We start from the raw sequence: 12,304 nt of genomic DNA, 5'->3' as shown, positions 1-12,304 counted from the left end.
AGTGTAATTTGTTCAACCGCTGATGGCTGTGAGAACTGACAGTAAAACGCTCTTACACAATCGTCAGTCAAAACATGAACTTGTTGCTGCCTGAGGGGATCTGCGGTACATTTTAAAAGGTGACACTAGCTTTTATGAGAGAACATGCCTTTTCTATTCAGCTGTTTTTCAGGCCAGATGTTTGAACAGCCAATACCTGCAAGCTAACTCAGTGGGTTGGGCCCCACAGTGCTATTCCTCAGCAATGCAGGACGATTTGGAGAACTTTACTGCAAATTATCGGCAGTACCTTGCATTTAAATACAGAATTTGTGGTTTTCTTGTAAAATAAATTTGACATTTTGAAATGAAAGAGCAAACTAGTTGATTGGTAAAACATGTTTGACTGGTCTAGATTGTGCAGCTTTTCTAGTGTTATCTGGATTTGCTCTTGCACTTAAAAGCATTAAATATGCTGCAACATGTAGTTTATATCGTGTAAAGTCCCACGGTGTGCCACTCTTATCCTATGCCCATTTTAGCAGAAGGTTGAGATGCTTTATGGGCAGAGGAGAATAATCACTTTAATTGTTGCTCTGTTTTTCCATGATTTTGTCTTAAATAAATTTTAAAATACAAGTTTTTCCTAACAATAGATAACCTATCCCTTTGTACACTTTTAATTAATAAGGTCTTTTAATATATTTTAGTTATTTCTGCCAACATATAGTTCATTACAATAAAATAAGGAGATTTAAATCAAGTTTTCAAACATAAAAGAGAGACTGCCGGTCAGAGACTGGTTCCCCTGAAACACCAAAACAGAAACTCAGCAGTGTTTTTCTGGTGCAGTGCAGAGAGAAAAGGTCAGAGCTCTGTGTTGGAGAAGGAAAGCAGCATCTAAACAAAGCCGTCACACAGCCAGCTACTTAGGGTCAAGACTAAGCGGGTCATCTGCATCACATTAACAAAGGACACTTATTTGAAGACAGTGATGTTCTTTGGAAGATGAGTGGTTCCAGACAGGAATGAAATAATCTCTATTTTTCAACACCTACAGTGCAACCTTAACATGACTGCCCAGATGGTTTATATAAAAAAACATAGAACAGAGTAAAGACCATTGAGTCATGTGATCTTAACAGCCTCATTACTGACCTAATTAGCTCCTATAGCTGATTGTTCTAATTATAATTGGTAAGCATGATACTTCAAAGCTATGCTCAAAACTAACATTTAAAATAGAAGGTGATGAATCTTTAGGGGACGAGAGAAGAAATCCAGTTCTTTCCTATTTAAGCACCAAGGGATATAAATATGATATTTAATAAAAGAAAACAACATGGTAAGCAATCCAGCAGCCATTAATGTTTCTTATTTTAACTAAATCTAGATTTGCCTTAAAACAATCTTTTTATCAAATCAAAACATTATTTGCACTTATTGAAGTGCAGTAATTAACAAAAGTCAAGCATTTCATAACCAGCTTTGGATATGTTGACATGACTTTATAAATGTGTAAATTGATGCATGACAATAGGAAACCTTTGAATCTTTATTGGGTTTGCACTCTCAGTCACTCTGAGCTTCTATGGTTCAGCAATATTTGAATAAATAAATATATATATATATATATATATATATATATATATATATATATATATATATATATATATATATATATATATATATATATATATATATATATGCACCTTTTTTAATATGCTAATTGATATCTGCTAAATCTTGCCTTTATTAGCATTTTGCAGCAGAAAAGCAGCTGAAAACATGCCGGAGAAAAATTTTGTATGAAAGGCATAATGATAATGGAGGAAAAAACCTACAAAGCACACACAAAACTTACTTCTTCAATAGCTGCCACTTTCTAATGGCTAACAATAACTGCTGAATAACAATACATATACAATACCACCTTTATTCATATTTAAACATATTTATTATTCTGCACACAACCATCTTTAACAATTTTATGATGTCACTTCATAATACCTTACCTGCTAATATTATATAAGTAAACAAATATATATATATCTTTGTATTTTATCTTTTCCATCTTATTTTCCCTATATATTTTTACTTTTCATATATACTTTTATTCTTTACATCTTTTTCTTGGCAACGAGAGCACTGCAAAAATTATTTTAATGTTTCTGAAATGCTGCCTGTCACAAACAAAATATCTTGAATCATCATAGGGAACCTTCTGCCATCTAGTGGTCAGATTGAGCCATTACAGCACCTCGTTTTTTTTTTCGGGTTGACGTTCACTCCAACATAAAGCCTAAAGTTGCTTAATGTGGATAATCAGATGTATTTCCGTATAAGTTTTAAAATTTTTATTCTGCTGTTTATAATCTTGAAATTAATGTACCCCTGCGGAAATATTTGTCCATTATGTCAATTTTTCATCATTAAAAGATAAAATCATGATATCTATGTAATAAGTTGACAGTATTTCATTTAAAATACAACTTAATACTTCCACTTTGAAAAACTGCAGTCTATTGCCCTGCAGTAATATTTAGAAAATATTATAATAATCTGATTTTAAGCCTGTAAAATCATTTGGAGCAGAATGATGTTCAGAGAGACAGTAAATGAAAGTTTAAAACGTTTTTACTCCAAACATGCAGGAGATCCTGCAAATAAAATAACTGGAAGTCAGAAAAATAAACACAAATTAAGTGGACATGTTAAAAAAAAATCTACACGTAAAGTTTTTTTGAAGGTTCAAAACAACGGATCTCTAGAATTGCTTTTAAACTCTTTAAATATATGGAAATCTCCATTGCATCATTGGCCACTTATCTTAAAAATGTGACAGTATTTTCATTTCATTTCAGTATTTCATAAAGAAATAATTAACTATAGTCATACTCAGTCCAAATATGCACTAAGCCACAACATTATCTCTGCTGTTAATACAGATAATGTTCTACAGCATGAAACACCTCTTATTATAACATTTTCCACTACTGAGCTTACAGGCATGAGTTTCTCACCTTTCCTCTTTGTGAAAGTCTATTCTCCAGCATTCTGGATCTACCAGCAGGTTCTCTACAGGACTTTGGTCAGAGAATTGAAGTGGCTAAGGAAAAACTGTAATTTTCATCTGCTGGTTATTATCATTGCAATCACAGGAACAGTAGAAAATAAATCATGACAATCTAGTCCAGTAATGACCACGTAGAATACAACTACACTGTTTTATCATAACTGTTTTCTTTTTTCTTTGTAAAATGGAGAACAAATATAATTTTTAATTACAAATAGTTCAAACTGTTGAAAAAAAAAATGGCTAAGCAGTATTTGAATCGAGTTATGTCAGAAAGAAATGTATACATTTATGCTGTCATCTTCTTATGAGATGAAAAATGGAAAGTTTTATGATTACAATATACACTCACCGGCCACTTTATTAGGTACACCTGTCCAAGTGCTTGTTAACACTTAATTTCTAAGCAGCCAATCACATGGCGGCAACTCAGTGCATTTGGGCATGTAGACATGGTCAAGACAATCTCCTGCAGTTCAAACCGAGCATCAGTATGGGGAAGAAAGGTGATTTGAGTGACTTTGAACGTGGCATTATTGTTGGTGCCAGAAGGGCTGGTCTGAGTATTTCAGAAACTGCTGATCTACTGGGATTTTCACGCACAACCATCTCTAGAGTTTACAGAGAATGGTCCGAAAAAGAAAAAACATCCAGTGAGCGGCAGTTCTGTGGAAATGCCTTGTTGATGCCCGAGGTCAGAGGAGAATGGCCAGACTGGTTCGAGCTGATAGAAGGGCAAAGGTGACTCAAATAACCACCCGTTACAACCAAGGTGGGCAGAAGAGCATCTCTGAACGCACAGTACGTCGAACTTTGAGGCAGATGGGCTACAGCAGCAGAAGACCACACCGGGTGCCACTCCTTTCAGCTAAGAACAGGAAACTGAGGCTACAATTTGCACAAGCTCATCGAAATTGGACAATAGAAGATTGGAAAAACGTTGCCTGGTCTGATGAGTCTCGATTTCTGCTGTGACATTCGGATGGTAGGGTCAGAATTTGGCGTCTACAACATGAAAGCATGGATCCATCCTGCCTTGTATCAACGGTTCAGGCTGGTGGTGGTGGTGTCATGGTGTGGGGAATATTTTCTTGGCACTCTTTGGGCCCCTTGGTACCAACTGAGCATTGTTGCGACGCCACAGCCTTCCTGAGTATTGTTGCTGACCATGTCCATCCTTTATGACCACAATGTACCCAACTTCTGATGGCTACTTTCAGCAGGATAATGCGCCATGTCATAAAGCTGGAATCATCTCAGACTGGTTTCTTAAACATGACAATGAGTTCACTGTACTCAAATGGCCTCCACAGTCACGAGATCTCAATCCAATAGAGCATCTTTGGGATGTGGTGGAACGAGAGATTCACATCATGGATGTGCAGCCGACAAATCTGCGGCAACTGTGTGATGCCATCATGTCAATATGGACCAAACTCCCTGAGGAATGCTTCCAGCACCTTGTTGAATCTATGCCACGAAGAATTGAGGCAGTTCTGAAGGCAAAAGGGGGTCCAACCCGTTACTAGCATGGGGTACCTAATAAAGTGGCCGGTGAGTGTAAATGTTTGTAATGAAGATTCCTTGATAAATTCAACATGATCTGTTTAAAATCGTTTCTGTGTTTCGAGTTTATGATGCTCTCCACTTAACGAGGTTCTGCGTCACCTACCAGGAGATACTCTGCTGACTTGAAGGCAGTCTTCTCTGCATTTTTATGATGGAAGTGAGGCAGACTTTTGGATGCTTAATGTCTAAAGCAAGGGTCTGCAACCTGTGGCTCCAGAGCCTATGTGGGGCCCCTCACTGTCCCTTCACTGAGGTTCTTTCAAACTTTGACCAAAAGTTTTTGAAGAACTGAGAATTCAATTTTAAAATGTAAAGCTACTTTTAAAAAGTGCTTGCTATAGGGTTTTTTTCAAGGCCTTTTTATGCAATTCATGCAAAACACTTCCACTAAGAATAAGTGAGGATTAGTATTTTTTTGTTGAATATTTTTTTTGCTAATATGTAAGTTGCACTTTTTTTTTTTTACATAATTTTGTGAAAATGAAATGACATGAATGACATAAAAAACATTTTAAACCTTAACAACAAATAAAATTGATATTCTTTGATTTAATAATCTTAAAAATCTTCCAATAGCTGGTATCATAAAAATTAGCTATTTGGTTTTTGGAGGCTTTTATCTTTTTTGTGCAAATTTTGCTAAGCAGGAGCAAAAAAAAAAAAAAAAACATTAGGGTTGTGAAAGCTGCTGACATCTAATCTAAAGAAAGGAATTTTCTCAGTCCTTTAATCCATCTTCTGACTCTAACAGGGATGCACCAATCTGATTCCTGGATCGCATATCGGCTCTGATTCTGTCTAATTATCTGGATCAGAGATCGGTGATTTAATATCAGATATCCAGTGCACTTTACATTGAACTGTTATTTCTTTCTTTTTGATGCTTATTTGTTAATAAATAAAAAACAGATTAACACAGAGTTAAATGTACTCTGTGTTAATCTGTTTGTGTTTTTCTAATGATGTTTGTGTCGCCATTAAGGCGATTTATATACAGACTTTTATGATGAAACGTTGAGAAAAAATAGGACCTTTTATTTTGATACTGTTTCCTGTAGTTTCCTTACCACTTCCTGCATTGTATTCAGTTACTCACTTTATGTGAAGCTAAACTTAAAATTAAAAATAGTTAAACTTTGTTTTGTTACAGTTTTCACTCTGCTATGTAATGCTGGATTCTTCAAGTAAACAACAGTGGAACGTTAACTACAGAGCAGTCTCCTGGTTATTGCATCAGAGTTTAACTTGTTGGATAGCAGTGAAAAGACTGAGAAGTTAGCACTGAACATCGAGTCAGGATGGAAACTAGATCTAATAAATCAAGCAAAGTTGGAAGCAGCTGTCATTCTTCTACATCATCAACCAATGCTTTACTTCACGCACGAGCAAAGGCAGCAGCTGCCAAAGTGCGTGCCGAATATGCTGAGCAAGAAGCCAAAGCTAGGATAGAAAAGGTTAAAAAAGAGACTGAAATTGAAACACTAGCCATCTGCCGTGAAGCAGCAGAAGCTGAAGCCGTAGCAGCTGTCTGGGAGTCAGCAGTTACAGGGAGCAACAATTATATTGTGCTGGATGAAACAAACTTAATAGAACAAAGCAAACATGAACGAACAAGTGAATACATTCAAACTCACTTCCAGTCCACTAACCCTGTCCAACAAACAGTCATGAAGGCTAGTCCACCCCCAACGCAGCCAATTGCCACTCTCAGTTACAGCCCGAACAACCCCTTTGTTTCACACCATCAGCCGCAGGTGTTTTCACATGACAGCAGAAACTATGTGGAATTTACAGACTATGACTTGGACTATGCACCACCAGCAGCCAAACAGTCAGTCAGGCAGAATCCATTTTCCAGAAAAAGGCCCAGGGTCATTTCCAAGAGTCTCACTTCACAGATCAGTGAATTGAATATCAGGGCTCCATCATTCCACCCCCAGCAGACCAATACTCAAAGTATGCCTGCTACTGAACACCTGGCACAATATTTAGCTCGACGTGACCTAGTGAATACAAGTTTGTATGAGTTTGATGATAAACCTGAAAATTATCGTGCTTGGCTGTCATCATACAAAAATGCCACCCAAGGACTTGGTCTCACAGCCACTGAGGAATTGGATTTGATGACAAGATGGCTTGGAAAAGAATCCAGAAACCATGTGAAACGCCTCCGTGCAGTGCACATAGCAAGCCCACAAATAGCCCTCGTGAAAGCTTGGGAACGTCTTCAAGAGTGTTATGCAGCCCCAGAGGTGATTGAAAAGGCCCTCTTCACCCGACTGGATGCATTTCCCAGAGTCATAGCCAAGGAAAATCTGAAGCTACGAGAGCTGGCTGACCTGCTTATGGAAGTGCAATGTGCTAAGGAAGATGGCTACTTACCAGGCCTGTCCTACCTGGACACGGCGCGTGGAATTGAGCCTATAGTGACCAAGTTGCCCCATGGACTCCAAGAAAGATGGATCTCAGTCGGTTCTAAGTACAAAGAAGAAAATAGAGGACGGTTCCCACCGTTCGATTACTTCACGAAATTCGTATGTTATGAGGCCAAGAAAAGAAATGACCCCAGCTTTACCCTTTCAAATGTTACTATAACATCACCTCTCAGGACTGAAAGTGCCTTTCCTAAAACCATCCAGAAACCCATTGCAGTTTATAAGATCAATGTCAGTCCTACAGGGACAAATGTCTTCAGTGATCCGAGTAAGATCTGCCCAATACATGCAAAACCCCATCCACTTAAGATGTGCAAAGCCTTCAGAGCCGAAACTCTGGATGACAGAAAGGTATTTCTGAAAGAAAACGGAATCTGCTTTAAGTGTTGTAGCTCAACCAACCATATGGCAAAGGACTGCACTACTACTGTGAAGTGTTTTGAGTGTGACATCAACCAACATGTCTCAGCTATGCACCCGGGACCAGCATCTCAACCTTTGACTCCTTTGACCTTGCCACAGCATGGCGGGGAGGATGAAGGGGTAAACGACACCAGTGACATTAGCTCAAGCTGCACAACAGTATGCGGCACAGGACAAGCCAGACGGTCATGCTCTAAAATATGCCTGGCAAGAGTGTACCAAAAAGACCACCCAGATAAAGCCATTAAGGCCTACATCGTATTAGACGACCAAAGTAACCGGTCGTTAGCCAAGTCCAGTTTCTTTGACAAGTTTGACATTTACACTAAGCCATATCCTTACCAGCTGAAAACATGTTCTGGGCTAGTGGAAACTTCTGGCAGAAGGGCATCAGAATTTATTGTGGAGTCTCTCGATGGGAAAGTTACAATTCCCTTACCACCACTCACTGAGTGTAATGACTTACCTGATAATAGGTCCGAAATTCCCACACCAAGTGCTGCTCTTCATCAACCTCACCTGTCAAAGGTAGCAGAACACATCCCAGAGCTGGACCCCACAGCTGAGATCCTCCTGCTCCTAGGAAGAGACGCAATCAGAGCACACAAAGTACGGGAACACATAAATGGCCCCGCCGATGCGCCCTCCGGGCAACGCCTTGACTTAGGCTGGGTGCTGGTCGGAGAAGTCTGTCTAGGGAACACACACAAGCCAAACGTCAGTTCCTTCCGGACGACCATGGTTGACTGTCATCGGCCCTCACTCTTCCAGTCATGCACAAGCCTTTTGCACTTTAAAAAGGAACTTCAAGACAGACTGCCTAGAAATGGTGCATTACCACCTGGAGCTAAGGAAGACAGTCTGGGTCAAAATGTGTTCGACCGCACCAAACAGGATAATAAGCTAGCACTTTCAAATGAAGATGAAACTTTCTTAAAAATGATGGACAAAGAGGTCTACAAAGACAATTCACACAGCTGGGTTGCTTCATTGCCATTCAGACAACCAAGGCAACTTCTTCCCAACAACCGCAAGCAAGCATTCAAAAGGTTTGAGTCCCTCCAACGCCAATCTACCATCCCTGAACAATGGCACTACATGAACACCGAAGACAATCCGGCTGACCTGGCATCACAGTCGGTTCCAGCAGCAGGCCTCACACAGACGATGTGGTTCACTGGACCAACCTTCCTGCGCAAGCAGTCTATTCAGCCAGGACTAACTCAGTCATTCCGCTTAGTGTCACCGGAGTCCAATGGAGAGGTCCGTCCAGTTGTGAAGAGTTACATAGCTGACCTGCAAAAGAAGGTTCTCAGCACAGAGCGCTTTGAAAGGTTCTTCACATTCGACACTCTCCAACGAGCCATCGCTCTTCTGATTCATATAGCAAGATCCTTCAAAGCTCCGACGGACAAGTGTAAGGGATGGCATCACTGTGACTTACCTCGCTCGGTGGATGAGCTTTCTCAAGCAAGAGAAATCATCATCAGAGCTGTTCAGAAGAATACATTTGTGAAAGAATTTGAAGCTCTAGAGAGAGGAAAACAAGTTCAGTTGAACAGCTGCCTACGCTCCCTCAACCCAATCTTACAAGGTGACTTCCTCTGCCTTGGAGGCAGACTGAAAAATGCGGACATGGTCATTGAACAAAAGAACCCAGTCATTCTCCCAAAAGGACACCACGTGTCCTTGCTTCTTACCAGATACCATCATGCCCACGTAAAGCATCAGGGCCGTCATCTAACAGAAGGTGCTATACGAGCTGCTGGGCTCTGGATCCTGGGAGGCAAGCGGCTTGTGAACTCAACTATTCACAAGTGCATCACCTGTCGCAGACTTAGAGGTCGGATGCAGGAACAACAAATGGCAGATTTGCCCCCAGAGCGTCTTACAGCCTGTCCTCCCTTCATATATGTGGGCTTAGATGTTTTTGGGCCCTGGCACATCTCCACCAGACGCACCAGAGGGATGCAACCTGAGAGCAAGTGCTGGGCAATACTATTCTGCTGCATGAGCTCTAGAGCAGTTCACATCGAGGTGATTACCTCAATGGACACCTCAAGCTGCATAAACGCTTTGAGGCGTTTCTTTGCCATAAGAGGACCAGCCAAACAACTGAGGTCAGACTGCGGCACAAATTTCAGTGGGGCCTGTAAAGAACTTGGGCTGAGTGCAGACCAACCGGACAACACGGTGCAGAGGTACCTGAAACAACAAGGATGCTCCTGGGTGTTTAACCCGCCTCATGCCTCACACATGGGGGTTCATTGGAGCGCCTCATTGGAGTAGCCCGAAGAATCCTGGATTCAATGCTCCGTGATCACAGCACTCGCTTAACACATGAGGTTCTTGTACACTAATGGCAGAAGCGACCGCAATTCTAAATGCAAGACCACTAGTTCCAGTATCGAATGATCCAGAGAATCCATACATTCTCATGCCACTGATGCTGTTAACACAGAAAGTCTGCGTCCCACCACCTCCAGGTGACTTCACAGGCAGGGACCTCCTCACCAAGTAGTGGAGACAAGTACAAGCCTTATCCTACTTGTTCTGGAACCGTCGGAGACAAGCTTACCTATCGACCTTACAAAGCCGCAAGAAATGGACAACGTCACACCAGAACCTGCAAGATGGTGACATCGGCCTCCTCAAAGACAACCAAGCTGCTCGTAACAACTGGCCCTTGGCAGTGGTCAGGCTATTCCAGGAACAGTCGGAAGGGTCCGTAAGGTGGAAGGTGGAATTGAGGACCACAAACCAAGGACAATCAAAGACTTACCTTAGACCAGTGACCGAAACTGTTTTGCTTCTTCGAAAAGACTGATGTTTCAGTTGTAGTTCTTAGTTAAGTTTAATGTTCATGCTAGTGTAGTGACCTCACAGTGGTCAGGCGGGGAGTGTGTCGCCATTAAGGCGATTTATATACAGACTTTTATGATGAAAGGTTGAGAAAAAATAGGACCTTTTATTTTGATACTGTTTCCTGTAGTTTCCTTACCACTTCCTGCATTGTATTCAGTTACTCCACATTCGGTTTCTATCTGCTGAAAATGGTTCCTACTTAAAGAATTCCTGACTGTGAACGATGCTAGAAGCAAAGTCGTAAGTAAAAGTCATTGTTATGTTAAATAATTGATAGTTTAAGTTAAGTTTATAGTAGAAAGAAAATATAATAAATAGGTTAAAAAGATCGTTTTTATTCATGTGTTTACATAGGTTAATTCATCAGACTTTATGTGAAGCTAAACTTAAAATTAAAAATAGTTAAACTTTGTTTTGTTACAGTTTTCACTCTGCTATGTAATGCTGGATTCTTCAAGTAAACAACAGTGGAACGTTAACTACAGAGCAGTCTCCTGGTTATTGCATCAGAGTTTAACTTGTTGGATAGCTTCAGTTAATACACTGCAGTGACGACAACACAATGTTTATGTCAATGCTAAAGCTTTAGCTCATATGGCAAGATATATGGTTCTACCATTCTACAGTTGAACTGAATCAGTATGGGATATTAGCAGGTACAGCTGGTGTATCTCTAACCTCCAGTAAAAAAAAGAGTTTTAAAAAGTGTGAGAAATTACAAAAGCAAAATGGTAGACAGATCTGTGTGAATTTTCTTCAAGTTTAAATAGCAAGATATTGTTTACATTTATAAAATCTATAAAATAAGGTATGTAGCTTTTATTCTGCCTGATCAACACAATCATGATTAAGAATAACACTGAAAATTCACTTAAAGGTATAGTGGAGGATTTTCTTTTTCTGGGTGGATCATCTAAATAAGTGGTCCTCCTAATTTTTAATCAGCCGTGCAACATGCTCGTCCCCATTTTCTCTTACTGGTGGAGAGTGTGACGTGGTGAAAAAAATGCAAATATTTTTTTGTAAAGTAAGCTTGTATGAGCGATGCAAACAGCAACCTTTATTTTAGACAGAGCGTGCACGAGGAGAAATAGGCCTGTGCATGCTCTCGCACGCGTTTAATAGGCATTTCCTTTAGGAAGCGGGTACAGGGTTGTGCATGTTCATTTTTCTTTAAACGGGGAGAGGGCGGGGCTTTTCAAAAATTTGCGAAAACCTTTAATAGTAAAAAAAATAATTTTTACACATAGACTGATATTTTGTAAGATGCATTCCTTGTTTCATATGTTTCATACATGCAAAAAAACCTCAGTACATATATCATTAGAAACACATGCTAGCCTAATAACCTAATAACTTGTGTATCAAGTTAGCTCTTACTTCTCAAGACTTTGGTTTGACTGGTAATAACCCTGCACCATTTTTAAGCCTGTAAGAGGGAATGTGCTGGTATGTTTTATTTTATTATTCTATTATATCAAGCACACTTGAGCTTAAAGTCACAGGACAATGATCAGAAATTCTCCTTTAGGATTTTGCCAAAACGTAAAACTCATAGTTCCTGATCATGAAGCAGCAAGGCAGGCCCAGACCATCACACTACCACCACCATGTTTGACCTCTAGGTAAGATTGTGAACTTGTTTTAGTTCAATAGCAATCTGATGGATGTCTATGATTTTGTTAATATGTCCTGATTTTATAAGATATAGTGCATTTTAAAAAAATCTTTTAGCCATCTGCCTATTGTGAGCAATGTTCTTTTAAATATACCACAACTAATGATATTAAACCAAAGATGTGGTTAAGAGCACGTAATTTATAATTTAACCAAAGTTAAATTTTCATATCAAACAACATACATGCATGCCACACGTTTTATGTGTGGCATGCATGCATTTTGCTCATTTTTGCTTCTACTCATCATGTGTGTATATTCTATTTTAGACTGCAAGAAA

This window comes from Cyprinodon tularosa, unplaced genomic scaffold (genome assembly GCF_016077235.1).
Source record: "Cyprinodon tularosa strain WSP-4 unplaced genomic scaffold, ASM1607723v1 ctg4, whole genome shotgun sequence".
NCBI lineage: Eukaryota > Metazoa > Chordata > Actinopteri > Cyprinodontiformes > Cyprinodontidae > Cyprinodon > Cyprinodon tularosa.
The sequence above is the reverse complement of the archived record's forward strand: the minus strand, read 5'-3'. Positions refer to the sequence as shown.